Source organism: Felis catus, chromosome X, assembly GCF_018350175.1.
Source record: "Felis catus isolate Fca126 chromosome X, F.catus_Fca126_mat1.0, whole genome shotgun sequence".
In the NCBI taxonomy this organism is placed as follows: Eukaryota; Metazoa; Chordata; class Mammalia; order Carnivora; family Felidae; genus Felis; species Felis catus.
This window is the reverse complement of record NC_058386.1, coordinates 16,149,389-16,170,592: the sequence shown is the minus strand read 5'-3', so window position 1 is coordinate 16,170,592 and position 21,204 is coordinate 16,149,389. Positions and strand designations below refer to the sequence as shown.

Here is a 21,204-nt window from a genome sequence, read left to right as displayed (position 1 = left end):
GGCACCAGCATCCTGTGTTCATGCCACTGTGGTCAGAGGCGTGAAGATGTTCGTGGCAGACTGCTGCTCCTTGTTCTGCTCCCTCCTTCTACCAGGAAGAAAACCCTTTCCCAGAAGCTCCCAGCAGATCTCTACTTCTCCTTGGCCAGTACTAGGTCTTATGCTGACCCCTAAGCTAATCACTGGCCTAAGGGAAGGATGATCATGCATATTACTTAAGGTAAATGCTAGCTACTGCTTTTTTTTTTTAATGTTTATTTATTTTGAGAGAGAGACAGAGACAGAGCATGAGCAGGGGAGGGGCAGAGAGAGAGGGGGACACAGAATCCGAAGCAGGCTCAGGCTCTGAGCTGTCAGCACAGAGCCTGACGCAGGGTTCGAACCCACGAACCGCGACATCATGACCTGAGCTAAAGTTGGACGCTTAACCGATGGAGCCACCCAGGCGCCCCAGTAATGCTAGCTTCTATAACAACTACCCCTCAAAGATGCAGAATGTCTCAGATACAACAGAACTTTTTTCTCCCTCATGTGAAGTCCAAAACAGATGTGGCTTATTATAACTCTCCTCTAAGTGGAACTCTCCTCTAAGTGGTAATTCAGGGAACAGGCTCCGTCCATCTTATAGCTCCTTCATTTTCCAACTTTATCATATCTTTCTGCATCAAGCCCACAGAATAGGGAAAGAATATTTAGAAGATACATTGCTTGGCAACCAACTTGGCCTCTAAGGGACACATGCCATTTCCACTCATATTTGGTTGGCAAGAACTAGTCACATGGCCCCACATAGATAGATGCAAGGGATATGTAGTCCCTGGCTGGTTTGCTTCTTCTTTTGTTTTTAATGTTTATTTATTTTTGAGAGAGAGAGCGCGCGCGCGCGCGCGCGCGCGCGCGCGCGCACACACACACACACACACACACACACACGAGTGGGAGAGGGGCAGGAGAGGAGTGGGGGAGGGGCAGGAGAGGGGCATAGAGGATCTGAAGCAGCCTCTGTAGTGACAGCAGCGAGCCCGAGGCAGGCAGGGCTCACGCTCGCAAATTGTGAGATCATGCACGACCTGAGCCCAAGTGAGTCGCTCACCCAACAGAACACCCCAGGGCCCCCCTAGCTGGTTTGCTACTTACCAGAGATATTGCTAACCCTGTGCTTTCCAAAAGTTCTGGTTATACCACTTCACTTTTACAAAAGACCTACATTCATACCTGTTTTTGCTAACTGAAAGAAATCAGAAAATAATTTTCACTTTTGTGAAAAAAGCTGTTCCCACCCTAACGTAGGTCCTTCATGAAAGTGAAGTGGCACGATGCAAACTTTCCGAAAAAATGGAGGATACTCTTGGCTGTACGCTGTTTTGGCTTAGGAAAGTTTTTATAGGAAGTTTGGAATGAAGGGGAAACCCGTACCGTGCAAGGGGGAGCCCAGGGAATTTGGTATATAGTTTGCTGTTTCTGCCATGCCATAATTAACTTAGCCAGAGCTGTCTAATGGGAATATGATGTGAGTAACATATGTCATTTTCAGTGTCAACTAGGGGGCCTGGGAAGAGAGGGGCAGTAAGTATTTTTATTGCATCGTAAAATCTACCACAGGGCCCATTATATTCTCTTTTTCTACTAATCTAAGAGAGAGTAAGAATTGGTGTGAAAAAGCAGAAGAAACTGTGAGAGTACCTAATGTGGAGTTAAACAAGTCAGATTTATCAAGCAAATGAAATTTTTGAGAGCTTAAGAACAGAATTGGCATCTGGGTTGTACCAGGACACAAAAACAGACTGCTTATTGTGGGAAGACATATATTAATCGAATCTACCAAGGATCTGGGGGAAGAGCTTCAGGGGAGGGGCAGTAAAGATTTCAATAAGGAAGAGTAATGAAACTTAAAAATATTTTGTAGTAAAATTAAATTTTAAATCTAACCTCACTGTTCCTTTTTGCCTTGCATCAATGTAGGTAGTCCATATCAAAATTTTTTTCAAAATAATTTCTGAGTTGTGACATATTTTAACACCACAAATATTATATGACTTTCAGAATTAGGGGCAAGCCACTTCACATATTAATTACAAAAGAGTTCATGAGAAATAATTTATGGGCCCAGCGAGCTGGTAGTAACTACCGAATCTTGTTCAGGAATTTGTCGTCAATCTCAGTAGGAAAATAGACATAAAGACAGTGACTAGAATGAGCAAAAAGGGGTCTGCAGCACAAGACTGTCGGAAAACATTTTGCTCCAAACAGTATAAATCATTTCTGTCTGCACTCAGTTGTTGCCAAAGCCCTTAAAAAAGTAAAGGTAAAGAAAGGACAGCGTCCACCAAAAAAAAAAAAAAAAAAAAAAAAAAAAAAAAAATGCCCATCTCATGGCACAGATGAAAAGGAGGAGGAAACAGGGCTGGGTAAGTGTAATACATCGAATTTCATTTACAATATTAAGCAACACAAGTCAGATACTTAAGGAAAGAGAAAATCCACCTGGTTCTGGAAGTCCTGGGTTGTAAGGACTAATGCAGATGCTGAAGACATGACCAACACAATACAGACCATCTATATAAAAACTTTGAGAAAAATCTGTGCAAACAGTGTTGTCAAGGGATGAGAAAGCTATTTGTCCTACTTATTCCTAATTATCTAATTCTCACATCAGCATTTAACAAAGAAAGCTGTACAGAAGGGCAGCTAGAGATACATGTCAGGGCAGATGGAAGTTTTCCCCAGAAGCGATGCCCCTCCGAAACATGACATGACAGTGAGCACTTGCTCTGAGTCTGTATTAGTACCTGATTCATTCTTTTTTAGTTTGACTTTTTTTTTTACTTGTTTAAGAATTAGTAGTTTAAAAACTCCCACGGGGGCGCCTGGGTGGCTCAATCGGTTGAGCGTCCGACTTCGGCTTAGGTCACGATCTCACAGCTCGTGAGTTCGAGCCCCGCGTCAGGCTCTGTGCTGACAGCTCAGAGCCTGGAGCCTGCTTCTGCTTCTGTGTCTCCCTCTCTCTCTGCCCCTAACCCACTTGCATTCTGTCTCTGTCTCTGTCAAAAAATAAACATTAAAAAAATAAATAAATAAAAATAAAAACTCCCACGAGAGAGAGCCAAAGCATAAGAGACTCTTAAAAACTGAGAACAAACTGAGGGTTGATGGGGGGTGGGAGGGAGGGGAGGGTGGGTGATGGGTATTGAGGAGGGCACCTTTTGGGATGAGCACTGGGTGTTGTATGGAAACCAATTTGACAATAAACTTCATATATTGAAAAAAAACTCCCATGAATTTCAACAAGCCTCTTTGTCCATCTTATGGTTTATAGGGAATACGAGCCTTAAAGAAGTAGTTCTCAAACCCGAGAGTACTTCAGAATCCCCTGGAGGGGCTTGTTGACACTGTGCTGAGCCATACCCACAGTTTCTGATTAAGCTTTGAAACAGAAGCTTTAAGATGTAGTGCATGCTCCCACTCTTGCTCCTTTTCTTCTGATATGACACCAGGAATGTCCCAGAGAGGGTCTATTCCTTCAGCCTGGATTCCAGACAGAAGAATAAAAGCTGACCCTGGGATGGGCTTAAAATGTAAGTGAGAAATAAACATTTGTTGTTATAAACCACTGAGATTTTGGGATTGTTTTTGTAGCATAATTTATTCTTACTAATACAGAATCCTTGTATTGAATAAGCATACTTAGCCTTCAGTAGCAGATTTGGCTTTGCAAAGAAAAATAAAATAAACGGAAAGGCAGATAATAACCCATTTCTGTAAGGCTTGTTTTGTATATGTGTGCATGTGTGTTATTCATATATACACCAAGAGCTTTGTGACCTTGTGCAAGCTACTTAACCTCTCTGCCCACACATGTGAACAGCAAATAGGGCGGGGGCCATCTGCTTGTGTTGTCTGTTAACCAATAAGTCTGAACCAAGATCACTTTGTTCAAAGATGATTCAAAGAAAAAAATATATATATATACACACACACACACACAAACTAAGCATGGAAAGGAAAGAAGAGCGTTTTTATGAAAATGATTGACTACAGAATCCAAAAGAGAAGTTTTATCACCAGTTTATCATCCTTTTCCAAGAAGGTAAGATGAGATGCAAAGTCAATCAGATGATTTGAAAGAGAGAGATAGTGAGGGAGAAAGGAAAGAAGTAAGGAAACTAAAATCTCAATGATAGAATTTAAATAAAAACAGAAGAAGAAATAATAATGCCTTGGGAAACCTTATCAGTAATACTGAAAGCCAATTTGAGTTCTACAGGTGCCAAAAAAAGGATAAAGAGATGAAAATAATAAAACAGAGAACCACCACAGATAATTGCTCTTCCTAAAAGAGACCAGAACATATGGAGCAGGAGCAATTCCTGAAGGTAGAATAGAAGAAAACTTTCCTGGACTAAAGCCATATATATGCAGATAAAAAGGTCTCACACCTCTTAACCAGACAGAAGGGACAATCCGTGCAATGGAGTGGAACCAAAAGCAGTATGCATCTTAAACTGCAAACACTTCAGTACGGCCAGAATATTGAGTACAAAGAGGAGGGAGGCTAGACAAGTTAAGTATGAACCAGATGATGAAAGGCCCTGTATATCTGAGGACTTGTCTCTGCAGTGCAGGAAGCAAAATCATGTATGAAGAGAGGAAAATGATCATGGTAAAGAGAATGGTAAGAACAAAGCAATTATTGGAAATGAGAGAGGTCACATAAAAGAGGCACCTAGGTTTTGGCAAGTATCCATAAATTTGTAGTGACATAATTCTGTTACAGTTGTGTGGTTTTTTCTTCCCAAGCAGTACTTGAAAACACAGATGTAGGAATAGAAAATGCACATAACTAGAGTGTGTTAAGGTGGTGGTTTGGTGTTATGACGTGTCAAAAGGCAATTCAAGGGGCTCTGCTTACAAGAGTGGTTGAAGTGAAAGGCCATGGACTTTTAAGTCAGGTAGAAGGTTCACAGGATATGTGAAGTCTATGGTCTTTGAAGAACAAGTACACCGGAGTAAAGGATAGATAGGACTGCAAGGATGAGGATTGTGAGTTCAAATAAATAGGATTTGAAAACTTAAGGTTTCAGAGATGGAGCAGCATAAAGCGATGAATGTCTAGATTTTCTAGAATATGTGCCTGAGAATGGGTGGATAAGTACAGTAGAGGTAAAGTCATCTAGGTTGAGGACGTTAGGAAACATGGCTCAATCATGGGCATTGGACTCATTGGGATGATGGCTGTAATTCAGTTCAGATGGAGATGAAAATTCTAATGCAGTCAGCTGACAGTGACAAGGGAGGGTAAAAGGTGATACTACCAGATGAGGTGGACCCTGAAAGAGAAATCTTGTCAGGGGTAAAAAAATATATCAAGGTGTCAAGTGAGAAACACTCAGAGAGAGGACATACTACCTTAGGGGCTGGTGGATGGAGTGTGGGAGGAAAGAAATAAAAAAAGCAGACAAATATGAGTCAGTATTTTGAATTGGATAATGGGGAGATGTTGGTACCATTAACCCATTTGGGAGGCTCAGAGGGGAGGTTTTGTTTTCTGGATAGAAACTTAATTTGAGGCCACGGGGAATGGATAGAGGCTGAGAAGGCAGGGAAAGGCTACAGAAGTGCAGGTTCAGATGGGCTGGTTCTGGAAGAACCTCGAGGGCCAAGCCAGGAGCTAGAGGGCCGAGTCTCATCTGCTCCACCACCTTTGCCTCCCGTGTACAAGGCTGGAAGGCCCACGGGACCAGGCTCCTGCCCCTGGCTGAGGGATAGGCTCCAATCCCCAGGGTCCCAGGACCTGGAACGCCTGCTTCTTTCCTGGTGGACAGGAAGCAGACTGCACATGCGCCCTCGACAGAGCGGCAGGGATGGGAACGGCCGGCAGAGGGCGCAGGAGCTCTGGCCGGTGCAGCTCGGGCGGGGCACCCTCGCTGGCAGGGAGTTGAGAGCAGGGGTCGGTGGGAGAGCCGGCCGGCGCGAGGCCGCGAACAGTGGGCGGGGCCAGGGTGGGGGCGGGGCGAGGCGGTTCCGGAAGGAAGTGGTTCCGGGTCCCGTGGCCCGGTGGTGGTAGCCGTGGTGTCGCTGCCGTGGGAGGTGGCGACCGTGTGAGGGGCGAAGCCCGAGGGGCTGGCGGCGGGGGCGGCAGCGACGGCGGCGACAGGGTTGGTGGCGGCGGCAGGGACTTCCTGGCCGGGTGAGCGGCCCTTGGGGGGCGGGCGGGGCGAGGAGGCCCCGGCCCGCAGGGAGGGCGTGTCCGTCGCTAGGGAGGGGCGGTCTTGGGGCGGCGGGTGGGGCGGTGGGTAGGATGCCCGGGCAGGTCTCCGACTCCCGGGGGACAACCCTCCCCCGCCACCGCCTTGGGCCCAATGGACTGGTGCCTTCTCAGGTGTGGAGACCCTGGCACCTGCTGCCGTGGTCCTGATCCTCTCCCGTCGTCCGGCAGGCTGCGGCCCTGGCGGTTCGGAGCGACTGTCATGGGAACCGGGGGTTGGTGTCCAGGGACCGTGCCCTTGTCCCTGAGGCGGACCGGGGCGCGTAGCCTGCGGGACCCGAGCCGAGGAGACCCTGCTTTGTCCTCCGGAGGCTCTCCAGCCGCGCAGCGGCATCTTCTTCTGGTAACGTCCAGAATGAGTCGTGAAGGATGCTCTTTGTCCTGCATTGCAAAGTAAAACTTGTGTTTTTTAGAAACGTTATCTTGAAAATTGGCGCATCTCCTGTGCTTTTCTAAGGTCTATTAGGAAACTGGGCCAGTCACTGTCAGGATTTTCGTATCGGCAAGTCAGGAGGAAAAGAAATGGGAGAGAAACTTATATTCTCCCAAATATTTTCCTGCCGAGTCGCTTCTCTAGCTGCCCTCTAGATGATTGCTTCTTTTTTTCTGAAACAAAGTAAAAACTACAGGTAGAAATCACTAAGGTCTGTCTGACGTCTGACCCAGCAACATTTTTAACATTTTTCTGAATGAGAACTGGTATGAATGAAAGACTGGAATTGAAAAGGAAACGTTTTGGTGGGGATTCACAATGAGTGCGTTAATTTTTCAATGGTGTTTTAATGCTTATGTTAATAATGCTTTATTTTTAAATAGTATTCTTAAAAATAGCTACAAAAAATGTTTTTTTGAAAGTCCCTGTTGTCGTTTCAGAGCCCCTCCTTTGAAAGCCTTACTAGAAATACTTATGTATAGAAATATTTAGTGACATTTGTCTATTTACAAAATTTCTAAAAGATGCAAAAGCATGATGAAGAAGATACAGTTTCATCATTCCAAGTAACCATTATGAATATGGTTACACTGGGTATACATCTCCATTATCTTTCTATGCAGAGATGAGTGTATGGATTTTTCTAAAGTGGATTCTCTATTGTAACCTTCCCCCCCGCCCCGACTTCATAGCATGCCATTACATGGCTGTCATAATTTATTTAGTTGATTGTTCCATTTTACACTACTTAAAAACATTGTTGAAGAAATGTAAAATCTGCACAGCCATGATTACTTCTTAGTGTACATTCCTAGATGATAGAATTGTTGGGTTTGTCTTTTTAAAAATGTAAATTGCTCGGTTTCCCTCTGGAAAGGATGTGCGATTTTCCCTCCCACTAACAATCTGTGAGTATCTTTTTCTACACCCTAGCAAAAGACAACATTTAAAGGATTTCTACTGGCTCACTTTGGGGCCGTTTCTGTTCTTCTCTCCAACCGAGTACAAGTATCGTTCTCTAGCTATCCTTTTTTTTTTCTTATTTGTTTCAGCAATTCAGTTTCTCATCTTTTATTCCACTTTTAACCGTTTAGTAAAGAATGGTTATGCAGGTGAGGCAAAGGCATCATAGAGTGAACAAGAGATTTGTACTCAGGACTTCCTTAAATTCGAGTGTCTCTGATTACCTTGAACAAGCCACTTACCTTTTCTAAGGGACTGTTTCCTCAACTCTAAAGTAGATATTATAGCGCATTTGCCTTGAGTTTCTTACAGGGTGGTTTTAAGGGTCAAATGAGACATTTATGGAAAGTACGTTTAAACATACTCTGTCTTGTGGCCAATTATTGCTATCTTGTAAAAATTTCAGAGCACAAGAGCCTCTTGATTTTTTAAAGTAAATTTCTGAATTTAAAAAAGCCATTCTGTGATACCATTTGCCCCACTCTCTTTCACTTCTTAAATTCGAAGTTTTAGATTTCTGTCCTAGATTATATTCAGAACGCTATCAGAGTTATGAAATTAGGTGAATGAATGAATCTACACAAATGTTGAAGGAGCAAATATTTAAAGGCACTATATATGAAATAGAGGGGGGAAAATATAAAGCTAAATAAAACACAGTCCTTGGGATCATGATAAGTAAAACATAGTCTTTGTGCCCTACAGGCTACAGAGAGAATGTCCAGGCAGCTAGAAGGTGGGAAAGCTGCTTTCCAAATTTAGACGGCAATTTTAGATGTGATGCAGGATGTCAACTATTCTGAAGCATGCTAAAGTCCAATTCTGCTGACCGAGCATCTGCACAAATGACCAGGCACTCTTGTCAGGGTCATCTTTCTGAAGGTAGGAATTGCAAGTTGAAGAGGTGTTAGTATTGGAGTCTGAGAATCTGGATTCTGGTTTCAGGTCCTTTACTTGGGACAGATTGGTTACTTCTTTGTGGCTTTTTTTCACCTATGAAATGAAGGTAATTCCAGCTTCCTCGGGGGCTTGTTTTGAGGATTAAATGAGGTATTTGCTAGACACTTAGCGAACCAGGAGGTACTAGCCCTCATGAAGTCTTTTTTATCCACTGAAAACTTAGGATCTCGGGGAAAGAAACCAGATCTCTTACAACTTTGTGTGCCTGCCCCCTACTACTCATTGGCACTTAGTAATGTCTGCTAAATGAACATAAAATATATGACTGCTGATAAAAATTCATTCTGGACCATTGAAGAAGGTAATATGTAAATGTGTGATATTGAGAGAAATTGACTACAGTATTGGAGTTGATATTAAGGAATCAAAGGAAATACTGAACTAATTGGACCTAGGTTCATCTCTACTGTGACTGTCATTCTGTTATATCCCCAACACCAGGCACATAGTCCATCCATATCAACAGTAAACCTATTCCCTAGGACCGCTCCCCCCCCCCCCCAGGCACAACCCACTTTCTCTCTTCCCCTTCCAGTCAGCCTGTTAGAAGGAGTTGTTAATAATTGGCTTTCTTAAGTCTCCTTACCTTCCACTTAGTCCTGAAGCCACGTGTTCACATTTTTTAATTCCTTTTATTGGATCTCTATGCAACTTTTGCCATGAAAGTCTTTCTTGAAATATTCTTTAGTGTATGAGATTCTGTGCTGTAGGGTTCCCTCCTTCCTCAGAGGATGTCCCTTCTCAGTCTCCTTGGCTGGTTCATCTTTCTTGAAAGGTTGATGTTCTGTAAGCTTGATCCTGCTCATGATACACCAGGTCTGGAATAATTTATAGAATATTGAAGCTATCTGGTGTTTGAAGGTTTGGTAGAATTCTCCTGTGAAACCAGCTGGGCCTGATGCTTTTTCAGGGATATTTCTTTAATAACTTTATTTTTTCTATGAAAATTGGTCTCTTTAAGCTTTCTAACTCGGGGTCAATTTTGGTAATTTGTATTTTTCTAGCGAAATATCTTTTTCATCTGGGTTTTCAAATTTTTTAGGTAGAGAGGTACAAAGTGATCTCTTCTGATTTAAAATTTTTCTCCCATTTCAATGGTTGTTTCTCCCTCATTCTGTTTTATTTTTGTATATTTGTGTTTCCCCCTTTTTTTCTGAATCATGTTATATAGTGGTTTATCTCTTTTAGTTTTTTCAAAAACTACAGAATTTTAAATTATTATTTGGATCTAGTTTTCTGTTCTCTTGCTCATTCTCTTCCTTGGCTTTTATCTTTATTATTTCCTTCTGCTTTCTTTTGGTTTACCCTGTTATTTTTTAGGGTTTTTTTAACCTTGGAACTGAATTTATTTATTTTTATTGTTTCATTTTTATTGATAAATATGTTTACAGCTGGATGCCTGGTTGGCTCAGTGGGTTAAGTGTCTGACCCTTGACATCAGCTCAGGTCATGATCTCACAAGTTCGTGAGACTGAGCCCCACCTCACACTCTGTGCTGACAGTGCGGAGCCTGCTTGGGATTCTCTCTCTCCCTTTCTCTCTGTCCCTCTCCTGCTCACATGCTCTCTCTCTCTCTCTCTCTCTCTCTCAAAATAAATAAACTTAAAAAATATGTTGAGAACAACAAATTTTTCTTTGATCACTACTTTAAATGCATCCCATAGAATCTGATAGGTAGTGCTTTCATTGTCATTCTAGGTGGAAGGGCTTTTCTGTTATATTTGTTAGTAAATTCTAGGGTTTTTGCCTTATGATCAGAGGATATTGTTTGTAATATTTCTGTTTCATGGCAGTTGCTGATGTTTTGTGACCTAATAAATGAGTACTTCTGGTGAATGTGGCATGCGCATGTGAGAAGAAGGTATATTCTCTAGTATGAGACTGTAGAGTTTGATAAATGTCTTTAAGATTTACTCTGTTGATTATGCTGTTTAGATCTTCTGTCTCCTTATTTGGGGATCACTGCATTTTCTAATATACCACTGAGAGTGGATAATTAAATCTTGTATTATTAGTGTGTTTCTATCTATATGTTGCCTTGCATCTCAAGTAGTTTTTGTTTCATAAAGGTGGTTGCTATGTGATGTTCATATGAATATGTGTATTTTTATGTGTGCTGTCTAAATCATGGATTGTGGCTTTCAGCATTAAAGAGTGTCTTTTCCGGGGGTGCCTGGGTGACTTAGTTGGTTAAGCGTCCGACTCTCGGTTCTTATTTCTGTCTGCCCCGCCCCTCCCCCCCCCCACACTGTTTCTATGTCTATCAAAATAAATAAAAATAATTTTTTAAGTTTTTTTTTTTTTTTGGTCACGATGAATGCTTTGGGGCTTGAATTTTGCTTTGCCTGATTCCACAGATGCCACTCTGCTCTCTTTTTATTACCGATTGCCTGGTATACTTTGGCCATCCTTTCATTTTTAATGTTTCAACATCACTTTGTTTTAGATGTGTCATTTGTATAACTCCTTGAGTTTTGTTTTGTGAGCCACATTGAAACTCTTCATTTTAATAGGTGAGTTAAACCCATTCACATTTATTGTTAGGACTAATATATTTTGGCCTCAACTCTATCATAATATTTTGTTATCTTTATTTGCTGTTTCTTTTGCTATGCGGTGTGTTTTTTCCTCTTGTATTAAAAAAATTGGGGAGTGGTATTTAGGAAGGTTTGTATTTTTGTTCTGATGGTTCATTTTTTGTCCTTGTACCTCTGTAAATGCCCTTACTCCCGTTTGTTTATTTAACCTTTTGTGTGTGTGAGAAAAATACATCGTATTCATGAAATCAAAGTAGATTGATGATAGGCATCTGTGAGGGTTTTTATCTACCTCCAGCTCCTCACTGAAGAACTGACTGATCATAGCCACTGCAGCCAAGAGCGTAATGCGTGTTCTGGTCCCCTCAGCTCTGGCTTCCTCTGATCTGCTGATCCCCCTTTTGTTCTGGGAGCTCTGACTTGGTCCTGTTCTGTGCTGAGAGTGTGGCTTCTTTGTTGCAAAGGCTTTCCTGGGATATTGTTTGCATTTGTAAATGCTGGGTTCCTATTTAGTGTGAAATTTTTGTTAGTTGATTTTGTCTTTTTTGGTAGCATCTTTACTGAGATATAATTAACATACCACACAATTCACCCATTTAAAAGTGTACAGTTTGGTGTTTTTTTGGTATACTTAGAGTTGTGCAGCCATCACCACAGTCCAATTTTGAAACGTATTCATCATCCCCAGAAGAAACCCTGTGTGTATTCTCTCCAGTGCCCTACCGCCCCACCCAGGCAACCACCAGTCCGCTTTCTGTTTCTCTGGATTTGCGTATCTTGGACCTTTTATATAAATGGAATCACACAATATGCAGTCTTTTGTAACTGGCTTCTTTCCCTTAGCATAACAGTTTCAAGATTCCTCCCTGTTTGACCATGTATCAGCACTTCATTCCTTTTTATGGTCAAATAATGTTCAGTTGTATGGGTATACCACATTTTGTTTATTCATTTATCTCTAAATGGACAGTGAAATTGTTTCTACTTTTGGCTATTATGACTAATGCTGCTATGAATATTTGTGTATAAGTTTTTGTGTGGACATATATTTTTATTTCTCTTGAGTATATATTTAGGAGTGGAATTGCTGGGTCATATGGTAATTCTTTGTGTTTAATTCTTTGAGGAACTGCCAGACTGTTTTCCCAAACGTCTGCATCATTTATATTCTCCCCAGCAATGTATGTGGGTTCCATATCTCTCCATACTTTCAGCATTTGTTATTATCTGTCTTTGATCATAGCCATCCAGTTGGTGTGAAGTGGTGTCTCATGATTCTGATTTGTATCTTGCCAATGGTTAGTGATGTTGAACATCTTTTCATGTGCTTATTGGGCATTTGTAGATCTTCTCAGGAAAAATGTCAGTTCAGCTCCTTTGCCCGTTTTTAATTGGGTTGTGTTTTATTATTGAATCGTAAGAGGGTTTTTTTGTATGTTCTAGACATAATCCTTTATCAGATATGATTTGTAAAAAGTTTTCTCCCATTTTGTGGGTTGCCTTTTTGCTTTCTTGATAGTATCCTTTACAGTGTAAACATTTTAAATTGTGATGATGCCTGATTTATCTATTTTATCTCAAGTTTATTTTATTTTTATTTTGAGAGAGAGTATGAGCAGGGGAGGGGCATAGAGAGAAGGGGAGAGAGAGGATCACAAGAAGGCTCGGTGCTGTCAGTGTGGAGTCCGACACAGGGCCCGAACCCATGAACCTGTGAGCTTATGACCTGAGCTGAAACCAGGAGTTGGACGCTTAACTGACTGAGCCACCCAGGTGCCCTGTTACCTGTGCTTTTGATGTAATATCCGATCCAATGTCACAAAGATTATTTATCTTTATGTTTTCCTCTTATAGTTTTAGCTCTCACATTTAGGTCTTTGATCCATTTTGAGTTAATTTTTGTATATGGTGTGAGGTAGGGTTGAACTTTATTGTTTTGCTTGTGGATATCCACTTCTCTCAGCACTGTGTGTTGATTTGTGTAGCCCCTTAATATATGATTTATTAGGTTCCCCCCTTCAGTATGCATTAAGCCCATCTATTGCCTATACAGTAATGACCTTTTTACCATTATTTTCTTTTCCTGTCTCTTCTCCCATTTTTTAGTGCAGTTTTTCTACCTTGTCCCAATATGCCACAATTTTACATTAGTCTTTCACCTTCATCCTCATCTTTGTTTTAAAGTCTTATATGTACATTTACATGTTTTTTAATGCTCAACATCGGTCCTTTGCTGTCATTTTCTCACTCATAATTTGGTTAGATGAAGCTCATCTTCTAGTAGATTTCTCAGGAAGGGCTAGTTAAATGCAGAAATTCCCTATGTTCTTGTATGCTGAAAACTTTTTTTTTTCTATAGCCTTGATATATGAAAGTAATTTGGCTGATAAAAAATCCTTGGTTCACACTTACTTTCATTGATTTTATTTTATTTTTTTATTTTAAATGTTGATCCATCGTTGCTTTGCTTTGTGTGTTAGTTTTGAAATATCTGATGATAGTCTAATTCTTTTGGAATTATAGGTTATTTATTCTTTTTACATAGAGGTCTTGAGGATTTTATCTTTATATTTGAAATCAAATAATTTTTACTAGGCTGTGTTTCAGAATTGATTGTTTTGAGTTAGTTTTCCTAGGTATCTGGTGAACTCTTCATTGTGTAAAGTCAGGTATTTTTCCATTTATGGAAAGTTTTCTTGAATTTTAGTTTAAAATATTAGTTTAATTCCATTGTTTCATTTTCCTTCTAAGAGACTACAGTATTACACATATTATTCCTTCTTTACCTGTCTTCTTTTTCCACTACTTTCTTTCTGACTCGTTCTCTCTCACTCACTTATTGTCATTTTCATTTTTTTGGTTTTCTTGTTTTTCTTCAATGTCTCTTATTTGAGTTGATTCTCCCTTGGACACCTTGTAATTTATTTTTCACTTCTGAGATAATGTAGTCTTTTTGGCCCATTTTTTCCTCTGAGTTCAGTTAACTTTTTTTTTTTTTTTTTTTTTTGTAATTTCACTCTGGGTTTTGATCTGTTTCTGTTCTTAGTTTTTAAATTTCTGATTCAACGTGAGGTTTTTTTTTTAATATATCCTTAAATGCTTTTGGATATATTTAATTCTGCTTGGAGTATAGACTTAGAGTTTTTTCTGCTTCATGGTTTTTTGGAGAGGAATTTTCCTCAGTTGAAGAATTCTCTTTTTTAACTTTCTTATAAAAACGTGGAAATCATTAGACTTGAAAAATTTTGCAAATCTCATGAGTATGAAATGGTATCTCGTTGTTTTAATTTTATCTTTCTGATTAGGTAGGGTTATTTATCTTTTCATATTTATTAGACATTTATGTTTCCTTTTTATTGTAAACTCAAAGGGTAGAGCTGCCATTTACTGAGGTGGGACAGAGACTATAGGAGGAGCAGATTTTGGAGGGAGGTCAGGAGTTTGGTCTTGGACATGTTTACAGCATCCAATAGGCTGTTGGATATGTAAGAGTGCAGTACAGAGGATAGGTGAGGGCTGGAGATAGAAATTTGGGGGTTATTAGTTTATGAAGAGTATTTAAAGCCATGAGACTAAATAAGAGTATAGACTGGGGAGAGAGTGTAGACAATGAGAGGTCCGGAGACTGAAGTCATTATTTAGAGGATAACTGGCTTCACTATTTAGGGTTCAGAGTGGTGAAGAGGGAGGTGGGGAGAAACCAGTAAAGGAGACAGAAGGAATTTAAAGGTAGGAGGAAAACCAGGAAAGTGTAGTATTCTGGAATTCAAGTGAAGAAAATGTTTCTGGAAGGAAGGTATGATTGCCTGGCAAGTGCTGCTGGTAGATCCAGGAGGAGGAGGAGAAATAGCTGTTAGATTTAGTGACATGGATTTCATGATTGATCTTGACTAGAGCAGTTTGGTGCGGTGGTGGATTGGAAGGTGAGATTGGTGAGGGGCCAAGCAAGAATAGGAGAGAAATCAGAGTGACTGTGGTATATAGGCAGCCCTTTGAGGAATTTGGTTATAAATGGAGAAGGAGGATGGTAGTCCCAGGAGGATGTGGTTCTGGAGAGTTGGGAGCTTCACCAGAGGGAAGTTGTATGGTGATGGGAAGGATCTACTGAAGAGGGGAAAATGCTGTGGGAGGAAGAGGAAAATTGCTGGAGTTGGGTCTTTCAGCTTAGTTAGAGGATGTGTCCACTGCTGTTCTGGGAGAGATGGCTTCTTTTCGCACCAGTGTCCTCATCAGCATCTTCCTTGGAGTGAAGGTCTCTGCTGTCCAGTCATCTTTCTGTGTTCAAGGGCAGATGGGTTCATTCACTGCACCTGGCCCTGTACAGTTCACTCTGAAGTAGCAGCATAAACCAATGTATCTACTGTTATTGACATCACCTTCTCCCCAGTAACAAACCCTGCTGGTGTTTAGTCTTTTCTTTCTGTCTGTCCATGAATTTTAGAAGGAAGCTGGTTCCTTTGATGAATTTTGCTAGTCACAAATAAGTTAGTTTAAATCCGAGATTGGCACATTTTTTTTTGCAAAGGACCAAATAGTAAATATTTTAGGCTTGGTGGTCTACATATAGTTGCTATTACATATTCTTCTTCCTTTTTTTAACAACGCTTTAAAAATGTAAAAACCATTCTTAGGTTTTTACTCTATGGTTTAAGTAAACTCTCCTCCTATCTTATCCATTAAGCTCCTGAGCCCATACTTTTCATTACTAGCTTATGTGCCCTAAGCAATTGCAAGCAAAGTTCACTTTATAAAAGGTTTTATTGAGATATAATTTACAGGTTTAAAGTGTGCAATTCAGTGGTTTTTGGTATGTTCGCAGAGTTGTGCAACCATCTTCATAATATCTGGTTTAATTTCAGAGGGTATTCATTGCCCCAAAACTAACTTTTTTATAGCTCTGAGGTATGATTTATATGCAATAACATTTTTGAGTGAAGTCTGAATTTTAATAAAGCTAATTTTAATATTACCAAAGGAAAATACCGTTTTTTAATGTTTATTTTGAGAGAGCGAGCGTGAGAGCATGCGCATGTGGGAAGGTGAGAGAGAGAGCGAGAGAGAGAGAGAGGGAGAAAGAGAATCCCAAGCAGGCTCTACACTGTCAACACAGAGCCTGATGCGGGGCTTGATCCCACAAACCGTGAGATCATGACTTGAGCCAAAATCAAGAGTTGGATGCTTAACTGACTGAGCCACCCAGGTACCCCTCAAAGGAAAATATTCTAAGTAATACTTTTTTTTTTGAGCCCCACAGAATTACTAAATCTTATTTTCTCCCAAGGGACCCCCACCTTTTTCTTTAAGCCATTATTTCTGTATTCCTTGGACCAACAGCATCCATATCACTTGGGAACTTGCTAGAAGTAAGGCTCACCCTTGGGGTAGGGCCCGGCAATCTGTGTTTTAACCAACACTTCAAGTGATTCTGATGCACACTGAAGTTTGAGAGCTGCTACTCTAAATTCTGTTGCTGAGTGGAATTGCTGGGCTATGGCATATGAGCATGTTCAACTTTAAATGGGTACTGTCACCTCCTTCCAAATTGGTTAATGCTCATGTATACTCCCTAGCAGTATATGAGAGTCCTTATTGTTCTACATCCTCACCAACACTCCAGAATGTGCAACTTTGATTTTTTTGTGTGGGTGTGGAATGGTTATGATCTTAATTTGTGTTTACTCAGTTACTAATGAGGTTGATATCATTATGTCCATAGGTAATTTGAGTTTTGTGTTCTATGATATGTTGCTAGGAGTTTTTTGCCTATGAAAATAAATATAGTTATGCAAACAAATAATCACAGTGTATTGAAATCATCACAGAATAAATCCAGAATTTCCGAGAAGGAAACTCAGGGGGAAAATAACAAAGTCAAGGAAAGAATCCCAGGGGAGATGCTGGTCAAACAGTCCTGAAAGAAGATTTGTCAAGTGGAGTGAAGGAAGACCATCTGTGTGGTATGGGGAACATGGCCTTATCAGGGAAAAGCAAATAGTGTGGTGTGGTGGGCTAATAGAATATGTGGAGGAAAAGACATACATAAGGCTGTGGAAAGGGTAGGAAACGACTAGATATTTATGTTTTAAGTTTGTTTAATCTTTTATTAATTCCTGGGCATGTGGGTTATAATTAGTTTGGATGGGTGTTTTTCCTTTCCTATTATAAATGGTGATATAAACATGTTAGTATATTTAGTTGTTTTTTTTTCCCTTTTGAATTATTGTCTTAAAATATTAAGTTTAAATTGAAATTATTAGATTAAAAGAAAGTGGGCATGGGGCACCTGGGTGGCTCAGTTGGTTAAGTGTCTGACTCTTGGTTTTGGCTCAGGTCATGATTTCACAGTTCATGAGTTCGAGCCCCACATTGGGCTCTGTGTTCACAGTGTGGAGCCTGCTTGGGATTCTCTCTCCTCCTCTCTCTCTGCCCCTCTCTCACTCACGTGCACTCTCTCTCTCTCAAAATAAATTTTAAAAGATAAAATAGGGGCGCCTGGGTGGCGCAGTCGGTTAGGCGTCCGACTTCAGCCAGGTCACGATCTCGCGGTCCGTGAGTTCGAGCCCCGCGTCGGGCTCTGTGCTGACAGCTCAGAGCCTGGAGCCTGTTTCAGATTCTGTGTCTCCCTCTCTCTCTGCCCCTCCCCCGTTCATGCTGTGTCTCTCTCTGTCCCAAAAATAAATAAACGTTGAAAAAAAAATTAAAAAAAAAAAAAAGATAAAATAAAAGTTAAACATAGAGTTCTTATATGACCCAACAATTTCATGCCTAGGTTTATACTCAAGAGACGTGGGAACATGTCTCCATAAAAACTGATACACAGATAGCATTATTATAGCAGCATTATTCATAGTAACCAAAACTATAGAAATAACTCAAATGTCCCCTGGGAGAGGAATAAATAAATAAAAGGTGGTACGTTATGCAGCTGTAACAAAAATGAAGTACTGATACATGGTAAAACAGGGATGACCCTTGAAAATGTTATGCTAAGGCAAAGAAGCCAATCACAAAAAAAGCACATATTGTATGAGTCCATTTATATGAAAAGTCCAAAACAGGCAAATTCATAGAAACAGAAAGTAGATTAGTGGTTGTCAGGGGCTAATCAAAGGAGGAAAGGAATGGGAAGCAACTGCTAATGGGGTTTCTTTTTTTTTTTTTTTTTTTTTAATTTTTTTTCAACGTTTATTTATTTTTGGGACAGAGAGAGACAGAGCATGAACGGGGGAGGGGCAGAGAGAGGGAGACACAGAATCGGAAGCAGGCTCCAGGCTCTGAGCCGTCAGCCCAGAGCCTGACGCGGGGCTCGAACTCACGGACCGCAAGATCGTGACCTGTCTGAAGTCGGACGCTTAACCGACTACGCCACCCAGGCGCCCCTAATGGGGTTTCTTTCAGAAGGAATGAAATGTTCTAAAAATAGATTGCGGTGTTGGTTCTGTATTTCTGTGAAAATACTAAAAAATATTAAATTTTACACTTTAAATGAGTGAATGTATGGTATGCAAATTGTATCTCAAAAAAATCTTTTTTTTTTTTTCAGAAAAATAAAATGGAGGGGCACCTGGCTGGTTCAGTCAGAAGAGCATGCAACTCTCGATCTCAGGGTCATGAGTTCAAGCCCCACATTGCCTATAGAACTTACTTCAAAAAATTAAAAATAGGGGGCGCCTGGGTGGCTCAGTTGGTTAAGCATCCAACCCTTGATTTCGGCTTAGGTCGTGATCTCACAGTTCATGGGATTGAGCCCCACAATAGGCTCTGGGCTGACAGTGCAAAACCTACCTGGGATTCTCTCTCTCCTCTCTCTGCCCCTCTCCTGCTCTGGGCTCGCTCTCTCTCTCTCTCTCTCTCTCTCTCTCTCTCTCTCTGTCTCTCAAGATAAACATTAAAAACAGTGAAAATAAAAAATAAGTAAAATGGGAAAACAGATTACTTTCCAGAAAAATTATGCTTTTTCATCATCACCAGCAATATTTGGTGTCAGCCACCCCCCCCCCCCCCCCACCGCCCAACCCTGGGATTTTTATTTTTGTTCCATTTCATAGATACAAACTGATACCCAAAGCTTCCTTAGTTAAGTTATAAACTCCCTCAGTAGAATGTAAGCTCCAGAAGACAGGAATTTTTCTCTATTTCTGTTCATTGCTGGATCCCCAGAACAGTGCCTGGCAAATAATCACTCAGTAATATTTGTTGAAGGAATGCATTTTGATACTTTTAATTAGATAATTTTCCCCTTTACTGTCTTAATTTCATAGTACCTGTGAACCAATTATTCTTACTAGCCTCAATTTCTTTTTGGAAAGAGGCAGTGTATAAATAAATGAATAGAATTGAATGTCCTTTTAATGAGTGATCTGGTTCAAGTCCTTTAACTTTATGTGCTTTTACTTTCTTCTGAAATTCATTATAGCAGTAGTTTGCAAATGTATGACTATGAGGACCCCCTTTTTAAATAAGTGTCCACACAATAGTAGTTGTACTTTTTGTATCAATCAATGGAAAAACTACATACAAGAAGCCATTTATATTTTAACATTTGCCATACTGTCTTCAGAAATTTGCAAAGTAGAGGTTATAATATATGAGACATACATTGATTCATTCCATAGCCTGTGCATGGTGGCTCCAAGTATTATTCATGGACCCATGGCAGTAATTTTGAAAGCCGCCAGTAGTTTGGGGCCAATAAGGTGGGAACTACTTAATTATAGTATCAGAACTAAGGAGGGGGGCACATGGGTGGCTCAGTTAGTTAAGCATCTGACTTTGGCTCAGGTCATCTCATGGTTCATGAGTTTGAGCCCCGCATTGGGCTCTCTGCTGTCAGTATAGAGCCTTCTTCGGATCCTTTGTCTCCCTCCCTCTCTGCCTCTCCCCTGTTCTATCTCTCTCTTTCTTAAAAATAAATAAACATTAAAAAAAAAAAAGAACTAAGGATTACTGACATACAAATAGTAGCTACTATAGAAGATTATGCCCTAATCACATATTTTAAAAATTTGGTTCCTAAAGCTATCAACTTCTTTTAAAGCATTAATATTTTAAAAATCAAGTTTCCATGCATTGCTTGTTTTACCAAACAAAGAATCAGCAACACACTAAATGTTTAATCATGCTTGATTAAGTTTTGGTATATTTAGTTGAAGTTAGACAGCACTTTAGTACTATAATAAGGTATTTTAATTCTTATTATCCAGCAGTTTAAAAACAGGATATCTCATCAAGTATTCCTAAACTTTTGTCTGTGCTTATATGAAGTATTTATGTACATGGTGAAAGACAGGAAGGTAGTAGTGATTCAGATGGAGCAATTCTGGGTATTTCCTCCTTTTGGAACACTTATTTAGCAGTTGCTGTGTGCCAGGCACCATTCTAGGTTCTTTTCATGACTTGACTCAGGGATCATCGAACTGCAGTATATTTGACCTTTGGGGCCTCTTTTTCTGTGGCCCGTGAGCTAAGAATGGTTTTATATTTTTAAAGAGTTGTTGTATTCGTTATCTATTTATTTTGTTGAAGTTTATTTATTCTGAGAGAAGGGGGGAGAAGCAAAGAAGGGGAGCGAGGATCCCAAGCAGGCTCTATGCTGTCAGTGCAGAGCATGACTCAGGGCTCAATCTCACACCCCAACCATGAGGTCATGACCTGAGCTGAAATCAAGAGTCGGATGCTTAACCAACTGAACCACCCAGGTGCCCCAAGAGTTGTTTTAAAAAGAAAACGAAGGGGTGCCTGGGTGGCTCAGTCAGTTAAGCGTCTGACTTCGGCTCGGGTCATGATCTCACAGTTTGTGAGGTCAAGCCCCACATCGGGCTCCATGCCGACAGCTCAGAGCCTGGAGCCTGCTTCAGATTCTGTGTCTTCTTCTCTCTCTGTTCCTCCCCTGCTTGTCCTCTCTCTCTCTCTCTCTCTCAAAAATAAATAAACATTAAAAAAAAATAAAAAAAAAAGAAGACAAAGATGCAGTAAAGACCTTATATGGCCCACAAAGCCTAAAATAGGTACTATCTCGCCCTTTATAGGACAAGTTTGCTGACTCC

The 21,204-nt window shown here is 40.5% G+C and overlaps 1 protein-coding gene across 11 annotated transcripts in view; it reads left to right on the top strand.

Annotated features, from left to right (window-relative positions):
* Positions 1–6,031: 6,031 nt before the first annotated feature.
* BCLAF3 (BCLAF1 and THRAP3 family member 3) overlaps positions 6,032–21,204 on the top strand; it is a 57,049-nt gene continuing 41,876 nt past the window's right edge. For 6 of the 11 annotated variants that reach the window (XM_045050547.1, XM_045050548.1, XM_045050549.1 and 3 more), the window contains exons 1-2: positions 6,032–6,187; positions 8,367–8,543. The gene's annotated coding sequence lies outside the window, so the exon portion shown is untranslated. Of the gene's footprint in view, positions 6,188–6,275; positions 6,659–6,681; positions 8,544–16,980; positions 17,116–21,204 lie in introns of those variants that run through there. The other 5 variants (XM_045050542.1, XM_045050541.1, XM_045050540.1 and 2 more) reach the window with 5 other exon arrangements.